Genomic DNA, 19,911 nt, shown 5'->3' with positions numbered 1-19,911 from the left:
GGTGATCTCCCCTTGAGTAGGGATCCCTCTCAAGGTTACTCCTTGAGGCTGAGAGATCCCTTACCTGACACCAGGCATTGATGGGTTGATAAGTGACATTTTTTGCACGTAACATTTAAGATAAGTATAGTAAGCTTATGCAATAATCTTTGTATCCCATATTAACTTTAAGTGTAGTAAACAAAATATTGACTGCCAATCCATCTGTACTTATTAAATATTTTACATACCTAAATTTACTTATTAGAACCCAATAAACTACTAAACTACTAGATCAGATGTGAGTAATCTCTGCCTCTTCTCCTGCGACAAGGAGGAGAAGAGGAAATCCTGAAGAGTGATATAATCTCTCAATCAAGCAAACTCTCCTAACCATAACGTTTTTGTAAAGGGCGCTCAGCAAAACTGCTCAGTACCTATTGGAAACAAAAAGGTAATTCTGATATGTGCTGGATTTACTTTTCCATGAATTTGCCCTCCAGAGCACAGCACAAGAAGGGCTGCACTGGGCTGGCCCACACTGAGGTCCATGCAGACTGATGCAGGTACCATCTCATCTCTGATGTGCTCGGTGCTAACTGAAGACTGAAGTCACCCTGTGGGACAACAGCCTGACCAGGCAATGGTGGGACAATGTGGTATTGAAGCCCAGTGATGGGACTTAGAGCCAGTTGTGGTGACTGGGCTGGAGATCATGCCTAGCAGAACAGATTGGACTAAAGCCCACAGTTCCATGTGAGAGTGACAGCGCAATATTAAATAATCATGTCTTAGCCAAAAACCCCCAAAAACCCAGCCTACAAACAAAAAACAAAACCCCAGCATGTACAGCTGTTTATCTATACTACAACCTAAGTGTAGTACTCTGTAGCAAGGCTAGCTCTATAAGGTAATATTTATAGGTCATCGGAAAAGACAAAGCAAACAAATCTATACCAGCTTTGCTGCTAGTTTTCCTTTGCCAGTTTCATGGCCTGGCATTAGGTTGACTTGGATATAGCAAAAACTAAAATTAAAAAATCAATAGCATTAGTACTGAGGAAGCATTCAGGGCTTATTTGACTCCACAATAACAAATGTCTAATAATTTTTTAGATTTTTCAACTCCTCAATAGCCCTCACTTTTTACCTATTTTTCTGCACTACCTGGTGTTAAATAAAACCCCATTCAGAGTAGAGCAGCAGTCCCACTTCAGCTGATATTAGTGAATAAGAATAGGCTGCCCTGTCCCTGCCTATGCAAAAAGCTTGAATTATTCATGTGTCCTGGTTTTGTTAAAAACAAGACCAGTTCTCTCTCAGTGAATTCTCCTTTCAGCTAAATTCTTCTAAGTAACTGCACTTTTCTGAATTTAGTTACATGTTTTCTTGGACACTGTGCTCCGGACTGATAAGGGCGAGCAATGGAATGCAGAAGAAGCTCATGTTTAGATTTATTGCTATAACAACTAAGAATTCTGATAACATCCCATAACTGAGAGGGACATATTTGCAAAGGAGGGGCAAAAATAACAGGTGACTAAAACTGACCAACTGAGTATTCCATCCCATACACGTCATATACCCTATAAAAAAGGGAGATCACAAGGGTCTTGCTCTCTTCGACCATGGTCGGCATCTGAAGACGACCCTGCCTGCTGTGCCTGCGATCCAAGGCCTGGATCCAGACCCTGCATCCCTGAATCCAGTTCTGGTTTGCTGTGAAGTCCCGCCCAGGACTTCCGGGTACCTGCCCTGCAGCCGCTGGAGTGACGCCAACTCCATCCACCCACTGCGGGAGGGGGGAACACTGCTACCCCAGGATATTCAGGATTGGTTTTGTATATTTTGTATTATTTTCTCTATTTATTAGCAGCATTAGCAAAGCATTTTAAAACTTTTTTCCAACTTGCAAAGTCTCTCTTTCTTCCTCCCTTTATCCTTCTATCATCTTTCCTATGTGGGGAGGATGAGGGGTTAACAGAGAGCATCTGCCATGGTTTATTGTCGCTTTGCAATTAAACATTGACATCATGTCATTGCCTCATATCCAAAGTTGCAGTCACAGTCCATATTCCTCCACAGTGCAATGAGCTGGTGCTTTATATTTTTAAGATCAGAATGAAAGACACAGAAATCAGGCATTTTTTTCCCAGTATACTTCCAAATGCTTCCCTAGTTTTGTATACAATTTGTACACTACACAGTAGTAGTTGAAAGACCCCTCTCTAGTCAGAGGAAGTGTCTGCCATTGCAAAAAGATATTCGCAATGTTTCAACTCCATAAATACAGGTATGGAACCACTGACATCCAGGGACAAAAGCCAGTGCTGCCTTTTTTCCACATAGACATTTTGCACCCAATCCTGTCAGCATGTGTGCTTTTAGTCTGTTATTTCCGTGCTAGGACACTGGCTTAAACCTTTTATAATTCTTGAAGACACTGACAACCATGGGTACAAAGTGGAACACAAGAGATTTCACCTAAATATGAGAAGAAACTTCTTCACAGTGAGGGTAACAGAACACTGGAACAGGCTGCCCAGGGAGGTTGTGGAGTCTCCTTCTCTGGAGACATTAAAAACCTGCCTGGACGCCTCCCTGTGTAATCTCATCTAGGTGTTCCTGCTCCAGCGGGGAGATTGGACTAGATGATCTTCCGAAGTCCCTTCCAATCCCTAACATTCTGTGATTCTGTGACATTCTGAGTGCTCTGCCCACAGGTATGAGGCATCAAGGAAGGGGGGCATGGATGGGGCAGAGCTTCACTGACATCCAGACTGATCAATAAGATCTTCCATCCCGTTAGTGTCATGCTTCATATTTAAGGAGAGTGGGGATCTTTTGGTCTCTCTCTGGGGCGTTCTCATTCTTGCTGGCTCTTGGGCATTTGTTGTTTTTTTTTTTTCCCTTTTTTATTAGAACTGGGGGAGCTTGGTTCAGGTCATGTAGTCCAGTCTTTTGCCATTTTTCAGAGGCCTGTGGCCTTTTCTGTCTTTTTCCTCTTTTTCCTCTGTTTAGGACTAGGGTGCTGCTTCCTGGGACTGGCCACTCAGTTGTGGACAGAGTTTGTGAGAAATTACCTTGAGTATCTTTTATTTCTATTTTATATATATATATTTACTAGTAGTGTATTAGTATTTTGTTATTTTATTAAACTGTGTTTATCTCAATCCAAGTTTCTCCCTTCTTTTTTGATTCTCTCCTGTTGGGGGGGGGGGAGGGGCTGAGCAAGCGGCTATTGTGGTTGTATTGCTAGCTCAGGTTAAACCATGACAGGTTTAGGTTAAGCCATGTTTGCCCTTTGTTATTCTGTATTTCACAAAAAATGCAATGCTTTTCACAGACAAAATGGTAATATATACTAGACAAAGTAATGAGTTTTTGAAAAAAAAAAAATTTTAAAATTAAGAGAGAAGCACCAAAACTCTGATTCTAAATAAAGAACTTCCAATTTATTTCAGGTATAAAACATTGTGTAACTTTTTAATATTTTTTTTTCTTCTAGTAAATAGCTGGTTATAAATCAGCAAACTCTTCCTAGTGTTATAAGTACAGAAACACCCAGACAGGTATTTCTGAATACAAGATTTCTGCAATGGTAAATTAAAATTCTACTGACAAATTCACTTTAAATGAATTTATTTCCTAAATAGCATGTACAGATAAAACCTGTGTGCTCTCCTGACCTACCCACTGAGGTACACAATTTATAAGGTCAAAACACAATTTCTCGAAGAAACGTACTTGAAACAGATACTAAGCTTAAACCCCAGATTTTATCATGAGCACAAACACAGTGTACACAGCACAAATAAAATTTTTAAGGTAGAGGACTTAGCATTCTTTACACATGGAAGAGAAGAGCATTACAGTCTTGTAGAAACACTTATATACTGTGTGAATAGCACAAGAACGGTGAGGAGTATAATTGTAAATACACTCAAGCGACTGCAGCTGGGGTGTAGAAAAACACATAAATCACAAGTACAACCTCTGTGTTTAGATAACAGGCCTGTGAAAAAGGTCTTAAAGGCACTTTATCATACATCCTTTAGAATCCTGCAGGCAAAGATCAAAGCAGTATGGTGTGGATGGGTTTCTATTAGATGGAGATTTGTTATTGAACTAGCCAGGCCCAAAGGAATTTCAAGGCCACCTTGGAAAGCTGAAAACAGGATCTGATGTGGAAGTAAAACAGTTCAGCAGCAATACAACGTAAATCAACAGACCTATCAGCAGTGAGACTCAGGCATGTGGACAGCTCGTGAACATAGATGATATCCAATCAGTTAATGCTTGGAGCATGGATGCGTGATCAGGAAATAACTGCATATATAAGGAGACTTGTTTCTGTAATAAACGACTTTGTGTGATTCACATTGAATCGGAATGCTGAGTCCTTTATTCGCTCCAACAGTATGGTAAACTGCACCTGCGTTAATCCCTATATACAGGTCAAAATGAGCAGGCTCATTGACCAAGGGCTGAATTCTGCAGCGCCTGTTTCTCTGCTTGTGTGACCTCTGCCCAGGAACTTAAATGCTGTTTCGGAAGTTCCCTGGTACTGAGGTAACAAAAATAAATTTGCTCTTTGCATTGCATCTGTGGCCTGTGGTTGTTCCTGTGACCTGCCTACATCGACTCACACATATACAAAGCATCCACATATTGCACGAGTTTTGATTCTGTCTTCAACTCAGCAAGGGGAAGGTGAGTACCCTTTTACCCGTATCCCTTCAAATTATTTCCAGACCTAGTATACTTCTGTACTTCTCATCACTTAATTTGACCTGTAATCTGACCAAATTAGCATATTCTTTCCTACTCTTCCTACAAGCATCATACTCTGTATAATCAGAGAAATATTTATATCAAAAACCAAAAGGATTAGAGAAAACAAGAACAAAATAGAGATAAAAAGAAACACTACAAAATATACATGAGATTCCCCAGAGCATGAAGAGGCCATTAAGTCAACTGACATTCTCTGATGGACTTAAATTTAACACCAAATATACTGTGAATTGAGTCCAGTGACCTAAATTCAAGTAAAGTATTGGTTCCAAATAAGCATTTGAGATGGTATTCACAAACACTAACTTGAGGTTATCTGAAAATCCTCTTATATCCTTTTATTATGGTTGCCTATTTCTCCCAAATAACCATATCACCCTTCAATTTGAGTCTTTAAATTGGTTTGTATTGAATTCTTTGTGAGGGATTTCTTAAAAACAACCTCTCATGCTGTCAGAAGACCTTAATGTATGCAGAGTACATTTACAAAATCACATTTTAAGAGAAACAAGAGCAAGACAGCTAGAAGACAAACTTCAGTTTTCACAGTATATAGCCTATGCCAGTTCTGGCAGTAATGTTACTGAATGGGAAACTTGCTAATGTTTGGTCCTCCTAGACGACTCTGAGCCTGTTAATTAAAAGCATTGCTAGAAGACTAAAGAGAGTTCCTAATTTCCTAGACAAGTCATTAGCAGTTTCTGACATCATGCAATGTGAAAAATGACAGGCAAACCTAGTATCAAGATAAGTAGTCAAAATTATTCCTAAAATAACAGAGCTGAACTAAAGCATTTTCACTTCAAGGCCTCAGATGTTAGCATCTTGCACACATGCTGAAACCTTGGTCAGCCATGAAAAAACAAGTTTTACCAAAGGTCTCCCAGAAAAACTATTCCTGCTAGGATGCACACCAAGGGACAAGCGTAGTGAAGGTTTTTATTTTGAAGTTGAGAAGGGAAAATTCGATGCTAAAACTAAGATTTATTATATCCATTAGTGGATTTCTTGCTTTGGATATCTGCCCAGAGTAGATGAAAATCCAGGTCATTAAGCCTCTCAACAACTTCAGACTATTCAGAACCGAATCCAAAGTTAGTCCAGCTCCTACTCCCTCTCTAAACAATTTTGTGGTATTTTATCTGAAGCTTTCTGACAAAAGTTGTAGCCCACCATGGAGACATTCAAGTCCCCCCTGGACACATTGCTGTGTGATCTGCTCTAGGTGTACCTCCTTTAGCAGGTGGGTTGGACTAGATGATCTCCAGAGGTCCCTTCCAACCCTAACCATTCTGTGATTCTGTGATTTAACAAATATCATTATGTTCACTCATTGTTCCATTTGTCTGGTACTTCCACAGAAGGTGAGGCTGCTCTTGTTTGCCTTGACAGGAAAATAATACAGGGCATTTCAAAAAGATGGTGATTTCAAATTGGGTCCATCTTTTTGAAACATCCTGTATAATATGATGTTTGGTAAAATTTGTTTTCAGAACATTTCAGATTTTTTTATTTTTAACATGTGAGAGCACTACCACTTTCCATTACCAGATTACCCACTAGCTTCTTTTGCTATAAGTTAAACTAAGTCACACCAGCTTACACCTTCCTTAGCTAACACAGTAAATTACTGAGGAATTTTCTGTTGTTAGGGAGGATAAAACAAACAGGTTCATCCTCAAACATTTGAGGAAAACTACCATCTAGACTTTATATTTTTTATTATAAATATTGCTGCATTCAGCTCTGGGTCCCCCAACATAAGGACATGGACCTGTTGGATTAAGTCCAGAGGAGGTCCATGAAGATGATCAGAGAGCTAGAGCACCTCTCCTATGAAGACAGGATGAGAGAGTTGGAGTTGTTCAGCCAGCAGAAGAGAAGGCTCTGGGAATACATTATTACGGCCTTCCAATACCTAAAGGGGGCCTACAAGAAAGCTGGAGAGGGACTTTTATAAAGGGTATGTAGTGATAGGAAAAGGGGTAATGGCTTTAAACTGAGAGTGGATTTAGATTAGATATAAGGAAGAAATTCTTCACCACAAGGGTGGTGAAGCACTGGAACAGGTTGCCCAGAGAAGTTGTGGATGCCCTATCCCTAGAAGTGTTCAAGGTCAGGTTGGATGGGGCTGTTAGCAACCTGGTCTAGTGGAAGGTGTTCCTGCCCATGGCAGGGGCATTGGCACTAGATGATCTTTAAGGTCCCTTCCAACTCAAACCATTCTATGATTCTATACATATGCAGCACAGAATAGCTATATAGAAGTTTATGATTTATAGGAAATATTATAAATATCCATTTAAAAAAAAAACATAAAACTGGAAAAAGAAGCTGCATTTTACATGTATAAACTTTATTCCACTGGACACCATACAAAAATATTAAACAAAAAGTGAAAACATCAATTTGACATAAATAAGTACAGTTTTAACAATTAATTGGTCTTCTATAATAAATACATGAGAGGCACAAACTGTGCTACAGTAGGTCTAAAATTTCAAAAAAACCCGCCCCCTGGCTCACCCCCTCCCCGAACCAGACCCCCCACCACCATGATATGGTATAGAATACCCAGATGTCCTGGCAACGTAGAAATTAACCCCATCCTGACTGATCCAGCACATTCCACCCTTTATTCTATACCATATACAGGTCTCAGGTGTACCCACATGTTTTGACTTATTACTACCACCTTAAATACATATACACACATGGATATTTTCTCCCTTAGTTCAGTCCATGATTTTGGATTCCATCAGGACAGGCAGGAAAGATGGAGAGTCATGTTGGAGTGTTGTGTTGCTGCATGCTGCATCTGGAACATTTAGTTTGTGTTCACGGTCTGTATGCCAGAGGTACCCACCTCAAGCAGATGGCTGGACATCAGTTGTTGGGGCAAGCTTTGGTTCCATCACTGCCGCATTCCGCTGAGTTTTGTTGAAGTTTATTCTTCATTAACCTGAAAGATACTTATTGAATATTGTTAATCTTGTGTACAGTATTATGCAGTAATACCATCATACAATTCATATAATGGGAGCATTCTCACCTAGCATCAAATCCCCTTGACATATATACCAGACTCCTCCATCCTCTAACATTACCCACCAAGTGCACCCAGGTCCCTGAGCAAAAGCAATCCCATGGATTGGTTTACCTTTGCCCAGGGCAGAGGTAACCCAGACTGTTTTCCCCAACATACTCTTCATTCGCACCACAGGGACTTTATCCCCCTCCGCAGTGTGTGGAGGCTTGGACTGGGCAGGGCCAGCTCGATTGGCAGATCCCCTAGTGTTAGCCAACCAGGTGGTCTTTGCCAAATTTGAATCTCAATTTCTAAAAATTCCACTACCCGTTGCCCTTAGTGTAGTTTTTAACAGTCCATTGTACCATTGGATTTTTCCAGTGGCTGGTGCATGATAGGGGATGTGATATACCCACTCAATGTCATGCTCTTTAGCCCAAGTGTCTATGAGGTTGTTCCAGAAATGAGTCCTATTGTCTGACTCAGTTCTCTCTGGGGTGCCTTGTCACCATAGGACATGCTTTTCAAGGCCCAGGACAGTGTTCCAGGCAGTGGCATGGGGTACAGCATATGTTTCTAGTCATCCAGTGGTTGCCTCTACTATTGTAAGCACATAGCGCTTGCCATGGTAGGTTTGTGGGAGTGTAATATAGTCGATCTGCCAGGCCTCCCCATATTTATACTTCAGCCATCGCCCTCCATATCACATAGGCTTTAACCACTTGGCTTGCTTGATTATAGTGCATGTTTCACAATTGTGCAATAGTGTCCATGGTCAAATCCACCCCTCGATCATGAACCCACCTATATGTTGCATCTCTTCCCTGATGACCTGAGGCATCATGGGCCCACTGAGCTATGAATAATTCACCTTTGTGTTGCCAGTCCAAATCTACCTGAGACACCTTAATCTTGGCAGCTCGATCCGCTTGATGGTTGTTTTGATGTTCTTCGGTGGACCAACTTTTAGGCACATGGGCATCTATGTGGTTCACATTTACAGGTGGTTTCTCTAATCAGGCAGCAATATCTTGCCACAATTCAGCAGCCCAGATGGGTTTGCCTCTGAGCTGCCAGTTGTTCTTCTTCCATTGCTGCAACCACCCCCACAGGGCATTTGCCAACATCCATGAATCAGTATGAAGCACTGGCCACTTTTCTCTTTCAGCAATGCCCAAAGCCTGCTGGATCGCTTTTACCTCTGCAAACTGACTCAATTCACCTTGTCCCTCAGTGGCCTCTGCAATTTGCCACGTGGGACTCCACACATCAGATTTCCACGTCCGATGGTTTCCCACAATACAACATGACACATCAGTAAACAAGGCATAACACTTCTCATCCTCAGGTAGCTTATTATATAGTGGGGCCTCTTCAGCACGCTTCACCTTCCCTTCTGCCAATACTCTGAAATCCTTATCCTCTGGCCAGTTTGTGATCACCTCTAAGATCCCGAGGAGATCAAGGTTCCCCATTCGAGCCTGTTGCATGATCAATGCAACCCTCTTACTCTATGTGGCATCAGTTGTGTGATGAGTAGAGGAGAACTTTCCTTTGAACATCTAGCCCAACACCAGCAGTCGAGGTGCAAGGAGGAGCTGTGCTTCAGTACCAATCACTTCAGAAGCAGCTCAAACCCCTTCGCATGCTGCTAATATCTCCTTTTCAGTTGGAGTGTAGTGGGCCTTGGACCCTCTGTATCCCTGGATCCAAAATCCCAGGAGTCAACCTTGAGTCTCCCCTGGTGCTTTTTGCCAAAGGCTCCAGGTAGGGTCATTCTCCCCAGCTGCAGCGTAGAGCACATTTTTAACATCTTGTCCTGCCTGAACTGGCCCAAGAGCCATGGCATGGACTATCTCCTGCTTAATTTGTTCAAAGGTCTGCTGCTGCTCAGGGCCCCACTCAAAGTCATTCTTCTTCCGGATCACCTGACAGAGAGGACTCATAATCTGACTGTAATTTGGAATGTGCATTTCCCAAAATCCCACAACCCCCAAGAAAGTCTGTGTTTCCTTTTTACTAGTCGTTGCAGACATAGCAGCTATTTTGTTGACCTCATCCATCAGAATTTGACGACATCCGTCCTGCCATCTTACTCCTAAAAACTGGATCTCCCATGCAGGTCCCTTCACCTTACTTTGTTTTATAGCAAAAATGGCTTGCAGAATCTAGATTATCCTCTCACCTTTCTCGAAAACTTCTGCTGCTGTGTCGCCCCACATGATGATGTCATCAATATACTGCAGATGTTCTGGAGCTTTGCCCTGCTCCAGTGCAGCCTGGATCAGTCCACGGCAAATGGTGGAGCTGTGCTTCCACCCCTGGGGCAGTCGATTCCAGGTGTACTGGATGCCCCTCCAGGTGATAGCAAACTGTGACCTGCACTCTGCTGCCAGAGAAATAAAGAAAAATGCATTGGCAATGTCAGTTGTGGCATACCATTTGGCTGCCTTCAACTCCAGTCCATATTGCAGCTCTAGTATGTCCAGCACAGCAGCACTCAATAGTGGTGTGACTTCATTTGAGTCATGATAGTCCACTGTTAGTCTCCACTCTCCACTGGGCTTCCTCACTGACCATATGGGACTGTTAAAGGGTGAGTGAGTCTTACTGATCATTCCTTGGCTCTCCAGTTGATGAATGAGGTTATGGACGGGAATCAAAGAATGTCGGTCAGTGCGATATTGCCGCCGGTGCACTGTCATGGTAGCAATTGGCACCCGCTGGTCATCAACCCTCAGCAATCCTACAACAGAAGGGTCCTCTGAGAGACCGGGCAAGGTAGACAGCTGTCTAATGTCCTCTGTCTCCACGGCAGCTATGCCAAAAGCCCACCTATACCCCTGCGGGTCCTTAAAATACCCTCTTCTGAGGTAGTCTATACCAAGAATGCACGGAGCATCTGGGCCAGTCATAATGGGTTGCTTTTGCCAGTCCTTTCCACTCAGGCTCACCTCAGCATCTAATACAGTTAGCTGTTGGGATCCCCCAGTCACCCCAGAAATACTGATGGGTTCTGTCCCTTCATAGTTTGATGGAATCAGAGTACATTGGGCCTTGGTGTCCAAAAGAGTCCTGTACTCCTGTGGCTCTGATGTTCCAGGTCATTGAATCCACAGAGTCAAATAAACTCGGTTATCCCTCTCCTTCACCTGGCTGGAGGCAGGACCCCCTAATCCCAGCCGTGATACTCATTGCTTCCTCCTCATAAGAATGAACCAGAAGTGCCTTTGAGAGGGTCCGAGGCAAGGTCAGCTCCTCTACTCTGTCTGGGGAACTGCCCTCTGGAAAGTGGGGTAGCATTTTTCCTGGTATAATGTCCTCTTGAGGTTGTTTCCCCTTTTAACTCATCTACCCATGCCTCTAGGACTGAGGTAGATTGCCCATCCCACCTCCTCGTGTCCTCTCCATTGTCGCGCAGGAAAAAACACAGAGTGCCCCGTTTTGAATACCCTCTGTATTCTCTCCCTTGATGGGAGAAACGCTCATTCTGAGTAGCTGAAACCCTAGGCCGTGCAGGTGGGGAATGGAACTTGTCTTCAAAACGCTGGAACTCTTGGGAGAATTTTTCAGCTAAAATACACTGAAAACTGTGGAGACATGCAGTCTCAGAGTTGAGAAATACGATAATTAGAGTATCTGCATAGCTGAAATGATTCAGGAAAGTGAAAGGCAGACATTGTCAAGGTTCTGATCTACATGTGGGAGGTGAGAATGCTGGACAACTGTCTGCTGATGTCACATGATGCTGATCCACTGTCTTGTGGGTGGGGGGCTGTGTGTTTCAAGCTCTTTTTTTATGACATTACAAAGTGACTGAATAATTAGGTTTGCCTTCTGTCAGCTTGGAAAATAGAACATCAACATACCAAATAGGCATTTTATAATTTGTATTAAATGGGCTTGATTACATACAACATTTTCTTAAGAGTGCGTTTTGCATTTGAACCATTAAAAAGGCAAAATTATCTATAGGTGGTACATCTGATTCCTTCCTGTTACCATACTCTTCAAGACTTGATTAAGAGTGGGGTTTATCCTCACATACCAAGTTTTTACTTCTAAATTGGAAGGGAAAACTTTAATTTTCTATTTCAACTCAAAGTAAGCTTTATGTTTATAACAGCTGTTAAGCTGAACTAGTTTAACAAAGTATGTAGATAAACATCTGTGTACTTTAAGAAGAAACTTTTAAAAGCTAGCTAAACATGTCAACATATTCTGACTTCCAAGTCTTTGTCAGATTTTCCATTTAGCAGACTAAAATACCATGAATTGGTATTAGTGCATATATTTTCAACATTTTAAATATATCTGATCGATTACAAGAAATCTATACCTGCAAGTTGCCATAGTTCTACATATTTAGGCTTGTTCAAAGAAAAAAATGTATCCTCTTTTAATTTTTATCAGCCTTAAGACTGATTGTCACTTGTATTTCTGCTGTTTGAGAAAGAAATACAGTAGAAATGCTCTTTTCAGACAGTTTAAAATCTGGCAGGCTATTACCATTATAGGGATACAGAGAACTTTGCTTTTAACTTATGTTTGTGAACATTCCTTGTCAGAAGCTCTAAATTGCTAGTGGCTATTCTGCTTTCAGTTTAAATCTTATCTATATCAAATAATACATTCTCCTGTTGAAAAAGACACAGTTTAGAAAAGCTAGAAACTTGGCAATTTTGTGAGACAAACTGATAGTCATTTAGGGAAACTGGATCAGAAGCTAAACTGCACCTGATTCATGCTTGTACTTTTAAATCTTTCAGATCATAGAATGTTCTGAGTTGGAAGGGACCCACAAGGATCATCAAGTCCAACTCCTGTCCCTGCATATGACAGCTCCATAGTTCACATCATGTGTCTGAGGGCATTGTCCAGTCTCTTCTTGAATACTGTTAGGCTTGGGGCTGTGACTACCTGCCTGGGGAGCCTGTTCCAGTGCTCCACTACCCTCTGCGTGAAGAAGCTTCTCCTAATGTCTAACCTAAACCTCCCCTGGTACATCTTCCTGCCATTCCCTTGGGTTCTGTCATTGGTCACCAGAGAGAAGAGATCAGCGCTTACCCTTCCTCCTCCATTTCAAACCACCGTTTCAAACCTTCCCTATTCACCCCAGTGTCCTAAACCACCTACTTCTAATTCTGCTCCCACTCCACCTTGGTTCCTTATCCATGGTCTCTTATCCAATCAATTCCCCTTCACCTGCTGCATTCTGATTTTTGTTCCCTTTTCAACTCCTTGTGTTAAATGTTTTCAGTTACAGGGTAGCTCCCAGTCCTTCCCTGCTTTCATTCTCCTCTAACATCTCAGTCCTTCTCTTAGTCTATTATTTTCTGTTTCCCTGTTCCAAGCTTCATCTTCTATGCATGCTAACTGTTCATCTTCTCCATGTAGACTCCTCATGGCAGTTGAAAGGCACCAAAGAGCACATGAAGCAAGTTCCTTGTATCATGGTATTGACCAGTTCAGCCTGAACTAAGGTGGCTGAGACCTGCAAATCCAAGTTAGCCTGGGTTTACCCTCTGTGGAAACTGTACATTCACCAGACAACCAAGAATAGTAACCACAAAGGGATCGACATACGTATAATCTAGTTACTGCTAGGACTTGGAATGCCAGAGCATTACTAGAACAAATGGGATCAAGCTGGAACACAAGAGGTTCCACTTAAATTTGAGAAAGAACTTCTTCTCAGTGAGGGTAACAGAGCACTGGAACAGGTTACCCAGGGAGGTTGTGGAGTCTCCTTCCCTGGAGACATTCAAAGCCCGCCTGGACACATTCCTGTGCGACCTCACCTAGGCGTTCCTGCTCCAGCAGGGGGATTGGACTAGATGATCTTTTGAGGTCCCTTCCAATCCCAAACATACTGTGATACTGTGATACTGTGAAATAATATGCTTACAGAGGAATCTGAACATGTGCAGACTGCGTTTTTTCAGAAGCTCCATCTTGGCAAAACTTAAGACTATTTTTGCAGACCAGGAAAATGCACACTACTGCCATTCCTTGTCCAAGTCCTAATCCCTGTTCCAAAATAACAGGGCAATGAGTCCTCTTTGAAGAGGTCAGGAGAACTATTTTTAAACACTACAGAACTTAAAGTTTCCTTCTCAAATGTTTTTTGGTGAGACCATTTCAAAAAATATTTACATTAGTTAAATTTTATTTTCTATGTAAATATATTACACATGTGCGTTATTAAAACATGACCAAGGTAAAGTCTAATTGACAGATTAATATATTTAGTGTCTTAGCAGGTTAAAAATTATAATGCAGCATTACATTTTACTTTCTACGCAAATGAATTTGCTTCTCCATTCAATACCATCAGGTCTTGGAATAGCTTTGACCTCACAAATTGAAATCATTTGATGGTTCCAACTAGGGAAAAGGAAAACAATTTGCAGACATTTTAGCTCTTGATTCTGAATGAATAATATCAGTTTACATTTAAAAACTGTCAAATTGCTATGTCATAAACTTGGATAGCACAGTACTTCATAATAAGGAGTAATTTAGTGTAACAGCAATTCACTATATGAGAGTAAGGAATGATGGGTAGGAAACAAGAAAAATTTTCCACAAACACAAAAGTGTATTTATGAAAATATCTGCAAAACAGAACATCACAGTTTCCATGAGTAACGTCTTCATGACAACACTTCATGAAGAAAACTTCTTCAGAAAACAATGTCAACATAAATATGGACACCTACATTTATTTCTAAGTTAAAAATCAATTATAGCCTGATCTAGTTGAAGATGTCCCTGTTCATTGCGGGGGGGAGTGACTAGATGACCTTTAAAGGTCCTTTCCAATCCAAACTATTCTATGATTCTATCGATCTTTCAGCATTTTCTGTGGAAAGAAAAGTAACGTAAGGAGTTTAAGTGCAGATGTGTCAAGGTTTAAGGCAAGGCGGCAATAAACCATGGCAGACGCTCCCTGTTACCCCCTTTACCTCCCGCCACCCCTTCCTTTAGATCGGAAAGATGATAAGAAAAATAAGGGGAAAGGAAGAGAGACTTAGACTTCAAGTTGGAGAGTTTTAAAGGGGTTTTACTAATGCTACTAATAAACAGAGAATATATACAAAATATACAAAATATACAAAACCAATCTCAAGTGCTCGATGTGGAGTTGGCATCACTCCAGCAGCGGCGGAGCGGGGTGTGCGGAGCTGGTGTGGCTCCAACAGGTGCAGGTCAGGCCCCCCGGAAGTCATGGGCGGGACTTCACAGCAAACCGGAAACTGGTTGCAGGGATGCAGGGCCTGAGGCCTGTAGATCACAGGCAGACAGACAGGGTCCTCTCTAGATGCTGACCATGGTCGAAGAGAGCGTGACCCTTGTGATCACCCTCTTATATAGGGGGTATGACGATTATGGGATGAAATACTTCCATGAGTCAGTTCTAGTCACCTGTTCCATCCACCTCTCCTCAAACCCCTCTCTCAACGGAACGTGGGAAAACTTATCGCTCTTTCTTAGCTACCATAGTAATAAATCTAAAAACAAGCTTCTTCAGCATTCTGTTGGTCTCTTATCATCATCGAGTACACCATCCTAGGAAAAATATGCAGGCTAAAACTCAGAGAAGTACAGCCACCTAGAAGAACTTAGCTGAAAGAAAAATCACTAAAAGAGAACCTGTCTTGTTTTTAACAAAACCAGGACAAGATGACATTATGTATTGCATTCCACTTTAAAAATTCAGCAATGTAAAGATATATAAAGATAACATGCTTACACGCCAGAATTCCTAGTGCAAGGAACCTATTATTAGAAAGCACTAATACCTTCTGTATGCTGAATTTTAGATCTTCCACAACTGTAACAACAGAGCAACAACTCAAACACACATTTTAAGATAACCTACTGCTTTCTGCACACAATTTTACAACAACAAAACGATAGAAAATGATCACCCTGAAACAGGAACAGAAGTGCAGTTTAGAGGACAATCTTTATGAGGTGTCAAGTGTCTTTATGATCTATATGATGCTTGGCACAATGCTATGCCAAACGTAATGGAAGCCAAAGCAAACGCTTTATGTTCTTTGTTCTAAACTTTATGTTCTTAACCAATTCTACTCAGCCAGTTTTCAGCTGCTCTTAACTAAACCAGGGAACTAACATATCAGCAAAAGACCTGGATCACCACACACCTCCTGCTAACTGAACTGGTGTTACGTACACTTGACTGAATCTCCTGACTGTACGGATCTTTTGACATAATGCCAAAAGGGAGGATCTTGGCTGGGTGCAACTACCTGCAATAAATCTATAAATATCAACTGTAAATCCAAATACAGTCTGCAAATCATAAGTTACATTTGGAAGAACTCTGTGCTCTCTGGGACATAGATCAGCTGTCATAACTTAATGAAGTCAGTGGTGATAAGACTTTTTACACCAGCTAAAAGTCTATGATTCTACAGATTAGCTTGGATACAGCTCATGGTTAAAGCCATTTAAGAAAGTTAGCTGTTTGAATAACTACTTCCACAGAACACATACATTTTTCTTCTATTTAAGAATACGAATAGGGCCTTTTCTAGTATTTCAGCATGTGAAGGACAATTTAGGACACCTCAGATTACTTATTCACCCACTGCTTTAGATTTCTCTTGATATATTCTTTAAAAAATTACTACAGGTGATGATCATTTCTAGCATTCAAAGCAAAATAAAGTTTTCATTCTAACTCATCACTCTCCCTCTCCTTAATTCCCATATTACTTTCACAAGAAGTAGAGATGTTGTGAAGCACCAAATACTTGCCTATCATGTCTTTTTAATAAATACCATCAAACACGAGCTTAACAAGAAATTCAGTTGAATTGCTTAAATAAACCACCAACAAAAACAAACAAACAAACAAAACATAAAAAATACTATAGAAAAAGTGAGTGACTAGAGCATCGAAGAAGCTTGAACTGCAGCTCCAGAACACTGATCATGAGCAGAAGCTGCTGACAGTCCAACTCTTCTGTCTTGTATAAAAGCTTATTTAAAAATCAGAGAGATCCAGGCCAGTAAGAGTTATGCAACAAATATTTGATCTCTGGTTAAAACAAACAGCACTGTTTCATTTGAAACATGTAACTCTTCTCTTCTTTTTTTCTACCTGGATTGATTCCTCAGCAAAAAATACATGTTTATAATGCACTGGTTTAGCAAGAAGCAACAAAAAAGTTACATTTCTAGCTATTTAAACAGCTTTTGGTTGAAACTTGAAAACAACTACTTTATTTAATACTATCATTATACCTTCACTAATCCTACCTTGGTAACAAAAGCTGAACCAGAACTTAATTACCAACAGCAAGTTATTTGTGTATTGATTTTAACCATTTTGGCTTGCACACAATAGCTTCATTATTGCCAATGCAAAGTGAATGTTCTCCGCACTCACACTTTCAATCCATAAGTTAACAATAACCACTTCAACTGCTTTCTCAATCATCAGTTTTTTCTGGTAGCACTGCCTGCATTAGGTATGTACTCCTCATGGAGAAGACTTTTTATAGAAAAAGACCAGGAATTTCCAGGTGTGTGTATGAATACATTACAAATAGATTTAAAACCTTATATTTTCCAGTGTGTTCTTATAAGCCAAAGCTACTTGCAGAAACACATTAAAATGGGTACAAATTAAAAGCATATCTAATGCAATATATAGAGTGTTTCAAAAAGAGGAATCCAGTTTCAAAGCAAAACACCTTATATTGCGGGCTCACCAACTTGTGAATGACTGAGGCTAGGGGCTGTTTGTGCACCAGGAGAGGCATCTACCGGTAGACATTTGAACCTCTATGCCCTGCCCTTTCAAGTGGTAAGAGTTTCATTCATGGGCAGCTCATGGTTGTAGAGATATAGTGATTTCAAACTGGGTCCATCTTTTTGAAAGACACTGTATTTCCATTAAAAATATGATCGCTGTTAGGGAATTGACTGACTTACCTTACTGAATTATTGGGTATAATGCTTCTTATCATAGAATCATAGAATCATAGAATCATAGAATGTTCTGAGTTGGAAGGGACCCACAAGGATCACTGAGTCTGACTCCTGTCCCTACATATGACAACTCCACAGTTCACACCATGTGTCTGAGGGCATTGTCCAGTCTCTTCTTGAATACTGTCAGGCTTGGGGCTGTGACTACCTGCCTGGGGAGCCTGTTCCAGTGCTCCACCACCCTCTGAGTGAAAAACCTTTTCCTAATATCCAACCTAAACCTCCCCTGGCACATCTTCCTGCTGTTCCCTCGGGTTCCGTTGTTGGTTGCCAGAGAAAAGAGTTTGGTGCCTGCCCCTCCTCCTCCCCTTGTGAGGAAGCTGTAGATTGCAATGAGATCTCCCCTTAATCTCCTCTTCTCCAGGCTGAACAAACCAAGTGACTTTAGCTGTTCCTCATACGTCTTCCTTTCCAAACCTTCAACCACTTCATAGGCCTCTTCTGGACACTCTCTAGCAGCTTAATATCTTTTTTATACTGCGGTGCCCAAAACTCCACACAGTACTCCAGGTGAGGCCACGCCAGTGCAGAGTAGAGTGGGACAATCACCTCCCTCGACCAGCTGGCAATACTGTGCTTGATGCACCCCAGGACATGGGTGGCCCTCTTGGCTGCCAGGGCACACTGTTGGCTCATATTCAACTTGCTCTCAACCAGAACCCCCAGATCCCTCTCCACAGAGCTGCTCACCAGCATCTCATCTCCCAGTCTGGATGTACAGCCAGGATTGCCATGTCCCAGGTACAAAATCCAGCACTTGCTCTTGTCGAACTTCTTGCGGTTGGTGATTGCCCAGTTCTCCAGTTTGTCCAGATCCCTCTGCAGGGCCTCTCTGCCCTCGAGAGTGTTGACAGCTCCTCCCAATTTCGTGTCATCAGCAAACTTACTAAGCAATCCCTCAAGTCCTAAGTAATTTATAAAGACATTGAAGAGTGCTGGCCCCAAGATGGATCCCTGCAGAACCCCACTAGTGGCTGCTCGCCGGCCCCACGTAACCCCATTTACTAGAACCCTTTGAGCCTGGCCCATCAGCCAATTGCTCACCCACTGTATTGTGTATTTACCCAGCTGTAAGTTTAGTACTGAAGAGTTTTTGGACTAAGCTGAGTATATGCTTTGCTTCAGTCTTCTGTTTTACCTGAAATATATTAAAATTACAGAAAAAAATTGTATTTCCCATTTAAATGTTCCTTGTTCTTATATAATAGGCATGCTTTACTTTTCAAATAAAAGTTATTCTCACAGTAAGACATGCACATGTGTTACGGAGGCACCCCAAGGTTAAAGGGACAACAGGGTCCAAAACTACTTTTATTAAAACAGTGAGAAACAGGGTTTTAGCACTCCAAAAGTGACTTAAATACAGGTTCAGATATCAGCTGAGGAAAATTATTAAGGGGCTGCAACTAATAATTCAGGCGGTCCACAGAGTGCATGCACGTGGCATCACCAAAACAATGCTGGAGCCGTCCCTGAGTCCGGGAAGAGTACACACTTGCCTGAACATGGTGTGGGATTATTTTAAAGAGATACACGTACTCATAGTGAGTATGGAAAGTGTACACTCGCGATTCTGTGAGGGTAAATTTATAATACACTCGCAATCCTGCAAGGATTAATACACGTGCAAATGTGCACAGAATATTACACGTGCTTATGTGGAAGCACGGGAGGAAAATACACTCGTGATTGTGCGAGGAAATAATTTTACACGTTGCTCGTATTGAGCACAGAAAGTACGCGTGCATATGTGCATGGAAAGTATAAATACACGTGCAAATGTGCATGGAAAGTAAATGCATTCGCAATCCTGTGAGGGTTAATTTTACACGTTCTTGTATTAAACACGGAAAGTATGCGTGCAAATGTGCATGGAAAGTTACACGTGCTTATGTGGAAGCACAGGAGGAAAATACACCTGCGATTATGCGAGGATTAATTTTACATGTGTTCATATTGAGCACGGAAAGTACGCATGCATATGTGCATGGAAAGTATAAATACACTCGCAATCCTGCGAAGAGAAATTTTATTCACACATGTGGCGACAAGGCATCCATCCCAGGGAGGGGGGCTCT

The sequence above is a fragment of the Patagioenas fasciata genome, chromosome W (genome assembly GCF_037038585.1).
Source record: "Patagioenas fasciata isolate bPatFas1 chromosome W, bPatFas1.hap1, whole genome shotgun sequence".
NCBI classification, from domain to species: Eukaryota; Metazoa; Chordata; class Aves; order Columbiformes; family Columbidae; genus Patagioenas; species Patagioenas fasciata.
Note: the sequence above shows the minus strand (reverse complement) of the source record.